The following is a 16,169-nucleotide window of genomic DNA, read 5'->3' as shown; positions in this document are numbered from 1 at the left end:
CAAAATGTACTCACCGGTGACTCCAATTTTTTCCCCCCTGAAGAAATGGATGGACGGGTGGCCCCGGCTGGCCGGTGGGACTCTTGTTATTCTGACCCTTTTTAGTGCGCGTTTGGGGCAACAACCGTTTTTTGTGGTGCTCTCTTCTGGTTCAAGAGTGCCCTGCATGTGAATTTGCCTTTCCTGCCTTCTGATTGGATGAGCGCCGGTGTGACGCGGTGCCTCTGTCACTGTGGCGGGGGGTATACGTCGGCATCGGAGCGTCTGCCAACGTCTGAGACCGGCTGGCGGTGTATCGGAAGTGTCGAGTGCGGTGCCGCTGGAGCTCACTCACCAGCTGGTGTTAGGGCCACAGAATGAAGGCCAAGGAGAAGAATAGAAAGAGAAACAGAAACTTCTCCTCCAATTGTTTGATTTGTCTCTTCTGAGCTTCGATGAATTCTTTCAGCTCTTTGTTCCTCTAGGACGGAGAAATGGAAAGCGGCCTTCAAAAGCCAGTAAGCGTGCAAGTAAGTGCCGGGCTGGCTTTGGGCCCTTACCTGTTGCGCGCTGTGCAGCAGATCCATTCTCTCTTGGAGGATGCAAGCGTCGCGCTCCCTTAACTCGCACATCAGGGCTCGCTTCCATTGGTCCACGGCGCTCCTAAGCTCTTCTCTCTGATCCGCCGTCAGCACGTCATTCACGCCAGCGTGGCTGGCTTTTTCGCCGTCCGTGGCGGGCCAGTCCCGCTGCGGTAGCGCCTCGTACAATATGGCCTCCAGCTCCAGGATCCTCTGGGCCGCAATCCTCGTCCATCAGTGGTCCGGCGGGAGATTTGAGGGCGGCTTACCTTATGAGCCTGGTCCATGGAACGCTTCCTGAAGTCCAACTCTTCATCCAGGTAGCCCTTCTGCTTACAGAACATATCCTAGCACAGCTCAAGGTCAGAATTGTTGGGGCACATTGCCGGAGTTCCCCTTGGCTGATGTCGCGTGTCTGTCTACCTTCTCACTTTCAATGTCCAACATCTACTGTTGAAGTGCTGACTTGGTCACTTTGATGTATTCTAACCACTGAGGAAAGGCTGCTGTCACATAAGCAGAATGCGAGAGCGTGCGTGGACGTGCCCGTTACCTTCTCGGCTAGGGTGAGAAGGGTCCTGGCGTGAATCACGACCACCTGCTCCTCGTTGGTGAGATTCTGCAAGAGCCCAAAGGCACAGCGTCAACAAGCTTCTTTCAGCGCAAAGCCTTCCAAAAGTCACATTTGAGCCGCCGAGTCTCGTGGAGTGCGAACATAAGGAGTTCGACATACACTTACGGCGTTATCGCCCAGGATGTCCAGCTTCTTCATCAGATCACTGATGACGATGTCCGGGGGAAAGGCGCAAGGAGCAATGTAAGGTGTTCTGGGACCTCGGGTTAAGGTTAGGGTTGCGAGGGACGCCTTACGTACGCTCACGCCCTCGGCCTCGCAGTAGATCTGCAAAGGGCTGAGGCTGTCTGGGAAACGGACTTGCAGAAACTTCAAGACGGGGGAGCGCCATTCCCTCTCCTGAAAGGCAGAGGCATGCATCCGTCCGTCCGTCCGTCTGTCACATCTCTGGCCTCAACACGCTTGTGCGAGTCTTCCCACCTCCAGCTCCAGGATGCGGAACTCAAGCAGTTCGTTTTGGTCTCGGATATCCTGGATGTGCTCTTTCAGACGCGCTTCTTCCGCCTCCATCCGCCTGACCTGAAAAGACAGTCAGACCTCATCTGCTGGGCTTCCCGACGGGTGTGACGCCAAGCGACTCCGCCCAGCGCCTTTCTTTCCGTCACCTTTTCGGCCAACTGCTGATTGCTCTGACGCAGCAGCTGCTTCTCCTCCACCCACTTGACATTCTAGAAGAGACAAACGCGTGGACAGCTTTGGAATGTTGTGTCATTTTCATCCACAAATTCTTTGTTTGACTGGAAAATGACATTTGCTTTTCTCCGCATTTTCCCAGCCACGTTCAGGGGGGGGTTGGTCCAGTAATGCCAGACGAATGAGTGACTGAAGAATGTAGCTATTTTGTCTGAGAAAAAGGTGTGCTCATTGATGAGCTTACCTGTCCTTGTTGCTTCAGCGCTGACTCCAGATCTGCTACTCTGCTTTGATAGTGACCCATTTCTACCATCAGCTTTTCTCTGGTCTGAAAGGAGGAGGAGGGAGGCTCCTCCTCCTCCTTTCAGACCAGAGAACACCCGAGGCTGGGTGAGAACGGGGAGGCTGCGACCCGGCCGGGGGTTGCGGGAAGGGGCGCCACCTTGATCTCCTTCTCGGCGTCGTAGTCCCCTCCGCTGGTCTGGGCGAGAAGCGCGTAGGCTCGTTGCAGCGCTTGATATTCTTGCGTCAGCTGGCGGTAGCGAAGCTCCGCCTCCTCATGCACACACCAATGCAACACAGCACTAGTGTTAGGGTTTTCCAGGTTATCTTTATCGTAGGATTATGTTGGAATGCAACAGGTAATAAATACCTTACCTTGTCCTCCTTATCTCAAGGTCGTAAAACATCCCCTGACATGTTTAGACTAGAGGACAAGGGCTTTAGCCAGCCTACCCATACCCCCACTCTGTTTCTCTTAATAAATATCCACGTGCAGGAAGGAGGGCAGATTTCATTCCTGAAGCGAGTGATCTCTCCACCTGCAGGTGTCTAAAATAACTTGCCTTGTCTCCTGTGTGGTTCTTGCAAAATAAGTTGGAGTGAGCAAATCTCTAACATTTTGGTGCCGAAACCCGGGATCCTCATACCCACCATCTGACCGGCGAAGGAGGACGTGCTGCATTGTCGACAAGCCAGCGTCCATTAGGAGGACCTGGAAGAGAAAGTCCTGGGAAGAGAATTCTTAGCTGGGCCAGCATCTTAGGTCTGCCTTCGTCTGACAGAGGTGGATTGACGGGACCCGGCAGTGCAACGAACCAGGGGACAAGTAAGTTAAAGGCCTGAAGTTGTGTGATTGTGTTGTTGCTTGTGAAACGCGTAAAAAGGAAGAAGTGCACAGGAATAAGTTTTGTGGAAGGAGGGGGTGTTGTAGAGTCCCCCTCTGGATGAGGTGTCTCTTTTGGAGCAGTGGTTCTCAAACTGTTTTAAAATCTCAGTACCTCCGTGAATCATTATTTGACGACCACTGTTCTAGGGAGTACAACCTCGCGTTGGCAGGGCTGGGGACAAGGACTTTTGTCTTTAGTTCCCAGGGAAGGTGGGGGGTGTTGTAGAGTCCCCTCACTGGATGAAGCAGCTCCTTTTTTTAAAAAAAAAGGAGGACTTCGCGTTGGCAGGGCTGGGGACAAGGACTTTTGTCTTTAGTTCCCAGGGAAGGTGGGGGGTGTTGTAGAGTCCCCTCACTGGATGAAGCAGCTCCTTTTTTTTTTAAAAGGAGTACTTCGCGTAGGCAGGGATAACTTGCGTGATTGAGTGTGTGACTGGTAGGATAAATTGACTAAGAAGCAGTTCTAGCGTTGATCCACGGCAATAAAACAGGCTAGTAATCTGTCGAAAGGTCAATTTAAACCTGCATTGAGGATCCTCAAAGAAAAAAAATTGAAAAAAAAATGTAAAACCTTAAACTACTGAAATTAAGATGGGAAAAAAGAACGGTAAATCTCTTGCTCTGCTCTTCTTTAAAACGAGAAGTTCATGGCAAGTAGATTTCTTAATTGTATGGAATACATGCTGAAGTGGTAGAAGTGCTAGAGTGTGGTTGAAATCTTCACAAAGAGATGAGAACGAATTCAAGAGACAAAAGCTAGAAAGATGAAAACTGATGCGGTCACAAGTGTTTGTCAGACCAGGAGACAATAAGGCCCCTGTGAGCAGGTGCAAGGCCGCAGCTCAAGCCGGGGCTCAAGCAAGGGGCAAGAGGAGTTTCCGGTCCTATGCAAATCATGTATCGAAATTTAAAAGATCTGAAACCTCTCCCATATGACAGCAAAACATGTCATTGTCAGGTTATCAAAAATCGTTTTAGATTGTTAGAGCCCCTGTCCACACAAGAAGTATGACAATGCTGTTTGTAGGCCCAATTACAAATGAATAGGGATCAAATTGTGTTACACTGAAGTTAAAATATGCAAATCAAGTGGTAAAGAAATGCAACTTGCTTCTAGAAGATAAATAAATAAAAGTAGAATGTGCTGTCCTCGTGTGCATGGGAGGGACCAGCTCATGATCGACCACAGGAAATGGCCAGCCTGTGACGAATCATTGGTGCTGGGAACTACCTTTTGCATGCGAGAGCTGTGCATGTGTGTGCGTATATGTTAAAATGATGAACATTGGCTAAAGTTTTAGTATAAAAAAATTTGCTAGACTGTGGTCTATTCAATTTACACCGCAGAACAGAAACAATTTTGACAGATAAAAATGAAAGAAAAAGAGAGAAATCTGTTTGCGAACAGAAACTAATCCACACTAGTGCATGTTAGTGTCAAGCCCTCATGAGAAATTCGGAGTTAACAAAACAACAGAACATGCTTTCAGGAATTGGGAGAAGCTAAATTGTGAATTTAAGATTTTGCAATGCTACATTTAATAGGAATAATTGATTGGTTGTGTTATAAGATTATGCAAACTTTTAAATGCAAGCTAAATCTGAGAGATTGAGTTCTTCAAATTTAAAAACAAAGAAAAGAAATTCAGATTAATTTGCCAATTGTTTGTTTTAGTTAAGTTTTTTTGAATTGGTGGATTGTTCTACCAGGAAACCTGAGTTGAAAATGATATATGAATGTTGTGTGGTGAGCTTGGATGAATTGGGACCAATGTGATAGAAAGACTCCTTTTTGGAGACTGCGTGTGAGATGCAAATGAACATTGATGAATGATAGCCTGAATGAAAAGAAATTACAGGTTGAATGGTTGAAGTCGTTGGCGACTACTATAGAAAATTAGTAGAGCGACTTCGATGAAAGAGTGATTTTGAGCAGGTTGAATGTTAGAAAGAAACACATAGCTTTTGGATTGATAATTAACTAGAAGAAAAAAAAACTGGAGAACCAGTAACACATGCAGAAGATGTGTGAACTGAGAAATTGAGAAGCGTTTTGGAAAGAAAGTCAACTTAAATGATGATGGAATCGTATGTAGTAAAGAACGCATTCTCCCAAAAAGTTTGTCAAGGTGTGAGGCATGGGCGTTGCCAAGCCTCAAAAAGGGGGGAGTGAGTAGGACAGATAGTGGAAGATAGTAATAATACAACACGTTATGACAATGAATTTTCGAATACATTTGGTGTTATATTGTGGTAATTTTTTTGTTCTGGTGTAGATAGGTTAGCAACACGAGAGATTTAGAGGTTCAAAAGAAAGACAGTTAAAAGAAAACATTTTTGATTTGGACAATTGCAGGCTAACAGGAACATGAGAACGATAAGAACTACGAGGTGGGATCCAATTTCATTGGGGAGATTGAGAATTCACAGCACCATACTCTAAGTCACATTTTTGAGCAAGCATGACAATAACATGTGAGAGGTCAAGACATACAGACCAGGGCTTGATGTGGAAAGCAGACCTCGATGAGTTGATTTTCAATAATGATACTGAAGACAACATACTGTCCGATTAAATTGGAACTATAGATAAAATGTAGCGCAAAAATAGGATGAGTTGCAGGATTTACGATATAAAACCGAGACCGCTGTTATTAGGAGAATTTGAAGTTTGGTAAATAAACGTTACCAGCAAATTGATGGAAGCAGCTACATTTGGAAATAGTCTTACAAGTTTGATGTCCCAGCCTGTCATTCTCAGTGTCAGAGTCCCTGAAACCCAATCCGAGACTTCGCCTGCAGCCGTGAACAACTACAAAATGGTGCCTGGCTCTGAAGCACCTTTGACCTTTGGCGAAGGACAAGAAAAGACTGCTGTTGTGCTTGGAGGAGGACAAGTACACTCCGGAGGACAGACAACATCCTCGGGGACGAGAAAAGACAGTGAAAAGCGGAGGAACTCACAATGATGAAAATTGACTCATTTGAACAATGGACTCATTCAAGAGTGATGGATGGGGTCGCTCTGAAGCAACAACAAAAGAACACCAACTTGAGAGGGTGAAATGCGGCAAAAAGATATGGACTTGGAGTGTCCGACAACCAAATCGCACTCCTTGCTACGGCGTTCCCAAATTTGGTGAAGCTTGGTTCAAAGTGGAAGGGAGGTTCATTGTGCACTGAGTTTGACAGAACTGAGGAGATTTGATAAATAAATAAATAAAAATTTGAAAAATACGTAGGGCTACAGATTATAATCAGAGATTGAACAGATTTGGATAAAACAAATAGGCTAAAACGGTAGGAAACAAGAGCAAGATCTGATATTTTGGCTCATCAAGCTTAAAACGTAGAGGTCGAGTTATATAAATTCAATGACCCCCGCCTCCCCCGGGACGTGGGAAAAGCTCTGCCGGAGGTGGGAGTTGAAGCTCTTCCTGACAGGAGATTCTGCCAGACGTTCCCAGCAGACCCTCACAGAGTGTTTGGGTCTTCCAGGTCGGACCAGCATCTTCCCCCACCATCGGAGCCAACCCACCAACAGGTGGTGATCAGTTGACAGCTCCGCCCCTCTTTTCTCCCGAGTGTCCAAAACATGCGGCCGCAAATCTGATGACACAACTGGTGCCATTGCCCACGTGAGCAACTGGTGCCATTGCCCACGTGAGCATTGAAGTCACCCAGTAGAACGATGGAGTCCCCAGAAGGAGCGCTCTCCAGCACTTCCTCCAGGGACTCCAAGAAGGGTGGGCATAGACACAAACAACAGTCAGGACCCGTCCCCCCACCTGAAGGCGGAGGGAAGCTACCCTCTCGTTCACCGGGGTGAACCCCAATGTGCAGACGCCCAGCCGGGGGGGCAATAAGTATACCCACCACATCTGCTCGACACATCTCACCGTGGGCAACTCCAGAGTGGAAGAGAGTCTAGCCCCTCTCGAGAGGGCTTCTACCGGAACCCAAACTGTGCGTGGAGGCTAGTCCGACTATATCTAGTCAGAATTTTTCTGCCTCGCACACCAGCTCGGGCTCCTTTCCAGCCAGAGAGGTGATATTCCATGTCCCAAGAGCTAGCTTCTGCAGCCGGGGATCAGACCGCCAAGGTCCCTGCCTTTGGCCACCGCCCAGCTCACACTGCACTCGACCCCTTTGGCCCCTCGCACAGGTGGTGAGCCCATGGGAAGGGGGACCAACGTTTCCTTTTCGGGTTGTGCCCGGCCGGGCCCCATGGGCGAAGGCCCGGCCACCAGACGCTCGCCTTCGAGCCCTGCCTCCAGGTGCAGCACAACCAACGTGTGGAAAAGATAATGCGCACGACATTTTTTCTCAAAAGCATGACTTGAAAGAAGGTCCAAACCAGACAAACAGCAGAGGATGGTTTTGATCTATCCACCTCTGGGTTATGGGCCCAGCACGCTCCCGCTGCGCCACTCTGCTGCTCAGTGCTAGCAATTCATCAAGTCCTCTAATCGGCTAACAAGCATTCGGTTCCAACTCGTAACTGGATTCTGACTGTCACTCATTACATTATGAACAAAGCTCAGTCGGGCAGCACTAACCTGGATGCTGGTGGAGAAACCAACTTTTTATCCACTTTCACATTTTATTAGAAATGTCAACAAAATTCAATGTTGAAACTGCAGTTGGTAGGTAGTGTCGCTGAAGCGCTGGATTTAGGCTCTCAGTCTCTACTAAGGCGTGCGTTCAAATCTTGTGTTAGTTCCGCTCTATTCTTCTGGCCTGACTCCTTTTGGCGCAGCCGTTGTACATATGATGACCCTGGAAAGTTCTTGGCAAATTCTCATTTGCCTTTCATGTTCATCGGGTCTACCATTTTAATAGGTATCTACACTGTGTATTTGGATAGAGACTGGTCAAAGGGGACACATATATGCCTCGTGAACTACTACATGCATTACTGCGGATGAAGAAGAGTGAACAAATAAGTCATCAGACAAGTTTGCCGATTTTTTAGTGCCCATTAGAGCAGCACTCTGTTCCGTACTGTAACCTGTTAGGTTTGTTCCCAGTTCTTTATCTTTAATGCTCGATATGCTAACAGTAATTACCAAGAGAAAGCCTTCACAGTTTAACTATTTAATGTATGCCAAAATGATTGATGCACAGCTGTGGAGCCCTTTCTGCGAGATGCAGAAGAAGGTTCCTCTCCCAGCGCCAAGGTTCCTGCTCTTATACTACTCTGGCCGCCTTCCTGCAAGGAGGCGACTGCCTAGCCTGTGTGATAATGTGTGACCTTGTCATCTTAACCGAGAGCGACTTCTACATATGTGCAAAGGGTTTCATAGAGTAGAGAAAGCTAATAAAGCAAGAGAAGTGTTACAGCGATATAATGGCATAGCTCAAGCTCCCTAGCTAATCACATGTGCCAAAGAGGCCTATTCTAACAAACCGTTGGTGAGAATGGGTAGACGGGGAAGCCTGTAAGCGAGTCCCTCACTCGCATACTCCATCGCTTTTCTGCCTTTTGGCTAAGATAAAGTGTAGTATCTGTTCTTGGGTTTGGGGGATTAAGAGAGCTGACCGTAGAAGAGAGAATTTTAACCATAAAAGTGGTGATTTTACCCTTGCTTTTACTAATCAGTTCTGTTTTCATCCCAGCAAGTAAGTTGCTTTTAGAATTGGACCGAGCCATTTTTTACTTCACCTGGAAATCCAAGTCAGAGGGACTGAAGAGGGACACCATGAAGAAAAAGAAAAAAAAACAGAGGAGAAGGAGTCCCGAACTTAAAACTCTTCCTCGGAAGCAGATATGTTGCCCTGCACCTGCGAAGCGCGCTCGTTACACCAAATGCATCGAAAAGCCAAGCAATGACACGATTCTGGATGGGCTCATACTGTCACGGTCGGGTGGTGGAGCATGGAGCAGGACGACCAAGTGCAGCTCGGACCAGGGTTTATTGAAGCAACTCAAAATACAGACTCGGTAAACTGACATGACTTAAACAATAACTTGACTGACTGACCGGGACGTGGAACAAGAAGACAGCAGGACATGACGGCACCAAGACAGGACGACACACCGAACGACAGGAACCAAAACCAATGACCAAAACCAATGATCCGACAGGGAGAGAGGGGCAGACAGGACTTTTATACACGACAGGTAACGAGAGGCAGGTGGGACCAATCACACTGATCATGGGCACACAGGAGGGGAGGGGCGAGCACACAGACAGAAACCAAGACAGACACATAGTGGAGCAGGGCGAGACGTGACACATACCTCCGGAAACTAAAGCTAATACCCATCGACCAATGAATTCCTGTGTCTTTTAACGCGCCACCTTCTTATTTCTTCACCAAAAAGTTTTTGAAGAACTTTAAATTAGAGCAAGAAAATAGTGACATTTTAACAAGTCACAGATCTATGATCTCTGTCGTACAGCGGGAAGTGGTTTGTCCAGTGCTCGGACCCGCATTCGGCGAGCCCACAACAGTTTGGCACAACGTCAACCACCCCGCCCTCTCGAAACAAACTTGTTGGGACCTGTCGTGGATGGTGGCCCATGATGGCCTCCCAGTCAGGTCCGTTATGCACTCCCGGGGCATATCAGCGCTCTCAACGTGCCCCCGACCTGGCTGTGGCGCCCAGGAGTCAGTGTGGCACCTGCTCAGGTAGTTCATGGCTGCCGTATACCTGTGGGCGACCTGCAGTTCCCGGCAAGGGAAGTGTTGAATGCAGACATCAACATCTCAACAGACCCTTCGCACCCAGGTTGCAGCCTGTTTGAACTACTCCCCTCCGGACGCCGTTATAGAGCTCTGTACACTAAAACCAGCAGACACAGAGACAGCTTCTTCCCCCAGGCTGTCGCTCTGATGAACTCACACCACTCTTAGAGTCTCAGAGTCATTACTGTGCAATAACATCCCGCTTTCCACACCTTTTTTGTTTACACTGTTTGTACTATGTGTCCTCTCTGCATCCATTGCAGCCTGGTCATCCTCGAAGAGGGACCCTCCCATCTGTGGTCTCTTCTCAAGGTTTCTCATTTCCCCTAGCTGGAGTTATGAGTTTTTCCTTGCCCTCTTGGGAGTTTAAGATCAGTTTAAGATCAGGGGATGTTTGAGAATATCTTTCATTTTTCACATGTTGTTGTTAGTCACCTAAATGTTGAACAGAGGCTGTGATTTACCGAAGTCAAATTCCTTGTTTGGCACGCTCAAACATGGCGAATAAAAAACTCTTGAATCTTGAATCTTGAACCTTGTACTCTATGGGGTGAGCCCGTTGAAAATCAAGCAAGAAGACTTTACAAAGCAGTGGCTCACTTTTGCTGCCATCAAAGACGCCATGTGGACTTCCAGAAATTTGCTGGTAAGGAGGCACAGACAGACAAGGAAATGATGGAATTGGGCTAAAATGGTGCACGAAAACAGTGTGTATTCACCTTTATATTTTGCTTCATGTAGCCTTATCAAAATGAATAAAACTTCTCTCTGTATGTGCATTCACGTGTAACATTGAAGGAGGTAGATATTTTGTTTCAATATTTAAATAAATACCATCATTGTCTATTAAGACACTAAAAGTTGATGGAACATTTTTTGTAGGGCTGCTGTGTTTTAACAAGGAAAGACTCATGTGCTTATGGATGAAGACGACTTGTACTTGTGATTGTGCTTGTGAACAGTAAAGAGGAGTGCTTGTGCAATTGACAGGGTTGGTTATTGTTTTTTATTTAAAAACAATATTTTTTGCCAAATTACAATAGACTGGCATGTGCCAATTCAAATGGGTCCCACCAGAAGTTAAACTGCATTGATAAACGAAGCCCCTTCGTTAGTCATCACTTTACCGTGGAGGAGGGGTTTGCACGCCCCAATGATCCTAGCAGCCATCTTGTCTGGGGCTTCATGCCCCTGGTAGGGTCATCCATGGCAAACGGATCCTAGGTGAAGGGCCAGACAAAGCACGGCTCTCACAAGCCCCTTATGAAGAAAAACATAAATGGATTTTGTTTTCCCTCGCCCGGACGCGGGTCACCGGGCCCCACATCTGGAGCCAGGCGTGGAGGTGGGGCTCGAAGGCGAGCGTCTGGTGGCCAGGCCTTCGCCCACGGGGCCCGGCTGGGCACAGCCCGAAAAGGAAACATGGGTCCCCCTTCCCATGGGCTCACCACCTGCCGGAGGGGCCAAAGGGGTCGGGTGCAGTGCAAAATGGGCGGCGGAAAAAGGCAGGGACCTTGGCGGACCGATCCCTGGCTGCAGAAGCTGACTCTTGGGACATGGAATATCGCCTCTCTGACTGAAAAGGAGCCCGAGCTGGGCGTGGGAGGAGTTTGGCGAGGCCATGGAGAATGACTTCCGGATGGCTTCGAGGAAATTCTGGTCCACCATCCGGCGTCTCAGGAGGGGGAACCAGTGCACCGTCAACACTGTTTACACTGGAGATGACGTGCTGCTGACCTCGACACGGGACGTCGTGAGTCGGTGGGGAGAGTACTTTGAAGACCTCCTCAATTCCACCGACACGCCTTCCATTGTGGAAACAGGGCCTGGAGACTCTGAGGTGGACTCTCCAATCTCTGGGGTCGAACTCACTGAGGTAATCAAAAAAGTCCTCTGGGGCATGGCCCCGGGGGTGGATGAGATCCGCCCAGAGTTTTTAAAGGCTCTGGATGTTGTGGGACTATCATGGCTGACACGCCTCTACAGCATTGCGTGGACATCGGGGACGGTGCCTCTGGATTGGCAGACTGGGGTGGTGGTTCCCCTCTTTAAGACGGGAGACCGGAGGTTGTGTTCCAACTATAGGGGAATCACACTCCTCAGCCTCCCTGGTAAGGTCTATTCAGGGGTGCTGGAGATGATGGTCTGTCGGGAGGTCGAACCTCGGATTAAGGAGGAGCAGTGTGGCTTTTGTCCTGGCCATGGAACAGTGGACCAGCTCTACACCCTGGGCAGGATCCTCGAGGGGGCATGGGAGTTCGCCCAACCTGTCCACATGTGTTTTGTGGACTTGGAGAAGGGGTTCAATCGTGTCCTTCGGGAAGTTTTGTGGAGGGTGCTTCGGGAGTACGGGGTGCTGAGCCAACTGATAAGGGCGGTTTGGTCCCTGTATCACCAATACCAGAGTTTGGTCCGCATTTCTGGCAGTAAGTCAGATTCTTTCCCAGTGAGGGCTGGACTCTGCCAAGGCTGCCCTTTGTCACCGATTCTGTTCATAATGGTTATGGACAGAATTTCTACACGCAGCCAAGGCGTTGAGGGGGTCCAGTTCTGGGACCTCAGCATTGCGTCTCTGCTTTTTGCAGATGACGTGGTGCTGTTGGCTTCTTCAAGCCGTGATCTCCAGCTCTCACTGGGGTGGTTCGCAGCCGAGTGTGAAGTGGTCGGGATGAGGGTCAGCACCTCCAAATCCGAGGCCATGGTCCTCGGTCGGAAAAGGGTGGGATGCCCTCTCCGGATCGGGGATGAGATCCTGCCCCAAGTGGAGGAGTTCAAGTATCTTTGGGTCTTGTTCACGAGTGAGAGCAGGATGGAGCGCGAGATCGACAGGCGGTTTGGTGCAGCGTCGGCAGTAATGCGAACTCTGTACTAATCCGTCGTGGTGAAGAGAGAGCTGAGACAAAAGGCAAAGCTCTCAATTTACCGGTCGATCTACGCTCCTACCCTCAACTATGGTCACGAGCTTTGGGTCGTGACCGAAAGAACGAGATCCAGAATACAAGCGGCCGAAATGAGTTTCCTCTGCAGGGTGTCCGGGCTCTCCCTTGAGAAGCTTGGTCATCCGGGAGGGACTCGGAGTAGAGCCGCTGCTCTTCTACGGTGAGAGGAGCCAGATGAGGTGGCTCAGGCATCTCATCAGGATGCCTCCTGGACGCCTCCCTTTGGAAGTGTTCCGGACATGTCCCACCAGTAGGAGACCTCGCGGGCGATCCAGGACGTGCTGGAAAGACTATGTCTCTCGGCTGGCCTGGGAACGCCTTGGGATTCCCCGGGTTGAGTTGGATGAAGTGGCTGGGGAGAGGGAAGCCTGGGAGTCCCTCCTAAAGCTGTCTCCCCCTCGACCCAACCCGGATAAGCGGAATAGGATGGATAAATGGATGGATGATAAACGAGGTTTTAAACGTGATTGTCTGTCTGCACTCGGCATAATTTCTCTGTTTATGTGAACATGTTCACACGTGCCGGTATAAATTATGTGAACGTATGATTGTTGCACGGAGTATGATATAGGCGGCTATCCGTTGCAATATTGATATTCTTTCGCAGAGCATCAACAAATTGAGATATACTCTTATTGTTCCTCTCCACGGAAATGGTATACTCTTTATTGTTCCTCTCCACAGAAATCTTTAGTAAAAGGCGAAAGATTTATTCGATCTGAAGAGAAACGAGTGATCTGAAAATCTGAGTCAAAACGGGCCACCCCACTGCTGGTCTCACTAAATTCACAGGCGGTCTCACACTCAAATTGCAGCAACCATTCCTTCTAATACAAACAATAGAAGTTGATGGATTTACTATACTTACAAGGACTCAAGCAAACTAGAATGTTTAAACGAGTATTTTGTGTTCATTAATGTCTCACTTACTTTAAACATTGTTGGCGCACAGGATTGTAGGTATCTGATCGAACACTGATGGCGCTCGTTCTTTCAATTATATTGGGCGTCTATTTTGATTATTGATGGTAAAAACAGTTGTATGTCTTGGTACGTGTACTTTTGGTCTGAGAGAACGGGAAATGATCCCATCCCTGTGTTTTATTTGAAAATTTGTAATTTCATAACTTTATTCAACACAAATCGGGAAACAAAATACGATTGTAATTTCTCAAATGATTTTTCAAACTTCGGAAATGCTCTATGTCTCCCTTGTGTCGCAAATAATTGAGGCTTTTGACGTTGCTGGCATGGTTTGGAGTGTAATTCACCTCCACTGCGTTGGTGGCGTTTGATATTTGACATTAGAAAATATTTCTGTCATTTTACTTTAGAAAGTAAAAGTTGTTTTCTAGAAATCCATACTTGTGATGTATGAGGAACAACAATCGGGCGCATTCTTAAAAAGACAGACCTACAGCCGACAAAAAGGTTTTGATACGTTCATATCATATGACGAGTCAGGAACGTGGTAATTACATATTGAAATGAAAAGAGACTACCGTTCAAGATGGCGGCGCGTGCACACGCAGCGGCCACTCTCTGTCCCGTTCGGTGTTTTGTGAGTGTTTACTGAGTGTTTGTCTGGCAGTTTTGTGTGTATTCGTCTCGTGTGATACGTCGTGCTACTAGTGCGGCGGGCATGTTCTGCTCAACATCGGCGGACGTGGGTTTTATGGCGTTCTGGACTTTGGTGCGGAGAGATTTGCTGCTGGTGTTAGCGCTCGGACTGCTTCGTCATGGAGCGATGCCGGACTGGCCTGCTCTTCCTCCCCCGGTTGGACTGCGTCCTGAGCTCGGACTGCTCCGTCCTGGAGCATTGTTGGGATGCGTCGGCAGCGGGTCTGCGAGGCAGCGGAAGAGGGGCCAGCGCGGAGACGTCGGGCCAGGCTTGCGGCCAACCCAGCTCGCCCATCCGTGCCTTCCATTCTCCTGGCGTACGTTCGTTCGCGGGACGACAAGATGGGTTGCGTTCGCCTGATAGGATCCACGAACCGGACAGTGCGTGCCTGCTGTGTGCTCGTGTTCACAGTGGCCTGGTTGACTGTCATCTTACCGGACTCTGCTGTGCATCGGGAGCGGCTAGCGTGCTATCACGCTTATTGTTCATTGATGTTGACTTCTTATGTTATTTTTCCTGTGTTGTTTACTTGTATGTGCGTTGTGAACTCTGTCTTGTCACCCTGGGATAGTGAGAAACGTAATTTCGATCTCTTTGTGTGTCTTGACATGCGGAGGAATTGACAATAAAGGAGACTTTGACTTTGACTTTGAATTTTGCATTTGCTAATTTGGTGAATACAGTTTAACGAGCAAATGCACAGTGTTAGAGATTCGCTCAGTCCAACTTGTTTTGCAAGAACCACACGGGAGACGAGTAAGTCCCTTTAGACACCTGCAGGTGGAGAGTCCATTCGTCGCTGTGCGTACAGCGATGTTCGAATGGAGGTCTGACTCTCGCCTCCTGCAAGAGCATTTTTATTAAGAGAAACAGGGTGGGGGTAAGAGTGGACTGAATAGAGAAAGCCCTTGACCTCTAGTCAAAACATAGCAAGGGGTGTTTTACGACTTTGTGTAGGATGGGACACGCTAGGTGATTTATCACAGGTTGCATTCCAACATAAGCATAAAACTAATCTAGCTAGGTTATTTATTACAGGCTGCATTCCAACATAATCATACGATAAGAATAATCTGGAGAACCCTAATACACAGTTCCAGAGTACAGTTAATTACATAATCAAAAGCGTTCAGTGTGTCACAGCATCGCAGACTTAAACTCCATGTGCATACTACTGCGCTTAATTTTTGTTTTCATCAGAAAGACCAGAGGAGAGCGCGAACACAGTCCCCCACTACCAGAAATAATGCAGTCAAGATTCACACAGTAGGGGAATTTGCAGAGGTCAGCACAACCGTAGTGCAATGGCTGAGCCTCACATGGGGTGAACCACCTTCTTGATCATGGGCCGACGTCTTTACCGCACACGCCATTTTCAGTCACGGGCTTAATTGCTAAAAACGTGTGGCACACATACACACTCAGTGGGTGAAACAGGATTCGTAGAACTGTTTAAGTCAAAGTCAAAGTCAAAGTCAGCTTTATTGTCAATTTGTCCACATGCCGAAGACATACAAAGAAACCGAAATTTCGTTCCCCCCTATCCCATGGTGACAAGACATGGCCCACAACAGACAAACAAGTAAACAAGTATAACAAAAGCGTGCTGAATAAATAATGAATAAATAACACAACAAATAAATAAATAAGAGGAGCAAAAAAAGGAGCAAGTGTGCGTACAGCAGACATTCCAGAAAATAGCGCAACAGTGCCGCACGCTACGCAGAAGGGGGTAGCGAGTTCAGGGCCCTAACAGCCTGGAGAAAGAAGCTGTTGGCGAGTCTGGTGGTGCGGGAGCGCAGGCTCCTATACCTCTTCCCAGAGGGCAGAAGGTCAAACAAAGAGTGAGCCGGGTGACTCACATCTCTGGCAATCGAGGTTGCCTTGCGGGCGAGATGGGAGGTGTAAATGTCCTTCAGGG

The 16,169-nt window shown here is 48.2% G+C and overlaps 1 non-coding gene and 2 pseudogenes across 1 annotated transcript; 1 reads left to right on the top strand and 2 right to left on the bottom strand.

Annotated features, from left to right (window-relative positions):
• Positions 1 to 8,464: 8,464 nt before the first annotated feature.
• LOC125993995 (U2 spliceosomal RNA) lies at positions 8,465 to 8,672 on the top strand (annotated as a pseudogene).
• Positions 8,673 to 13,278: 4,606 nt separating this feature from the next.
• On the bottom strand, positions 13,279 to 13,363 carry LOC125994020 (U5 spliceosomal RNA; annotated as a pseudogene).
• Positions 13,364 to 15,454: 2,091 nt separating this feature from the next.
• Positions 15,455 to 15,620, bottom strand: LOC125993989 (U1 spliceosomal RNA). Its single transcript, XR_007490462.1, has one exon. It is a non-coding gene; the product is annotated as a U1 spliceosomal RNA (small nuclear RNA).
• Between the last annotated feature and the right edge of the window lie 549 nt (positions 15,621 to 16,169).

Source organism: Syngnathus scovelli, chromosome 1 (assembly GCF_024217435.2).
Source record: "Syngnathus scovelli strain Florida chromosome 1, RoL_Ssco_1.2, whole genome shotgun sequence".
Classification (NCBI taxonomy): domain Eukaryota; kingdom Metazoa; phylum Chordata; class Actinopteri; order Syngnathiformes; family Syngnathidae; genus Syngnathus; species Syngnathus scovelli.
The sequence above is the reverse complement of the archived record's forward strand: the minus strand, read 5'-3'. Positions and strand labels throughout refer to the sequence as shown.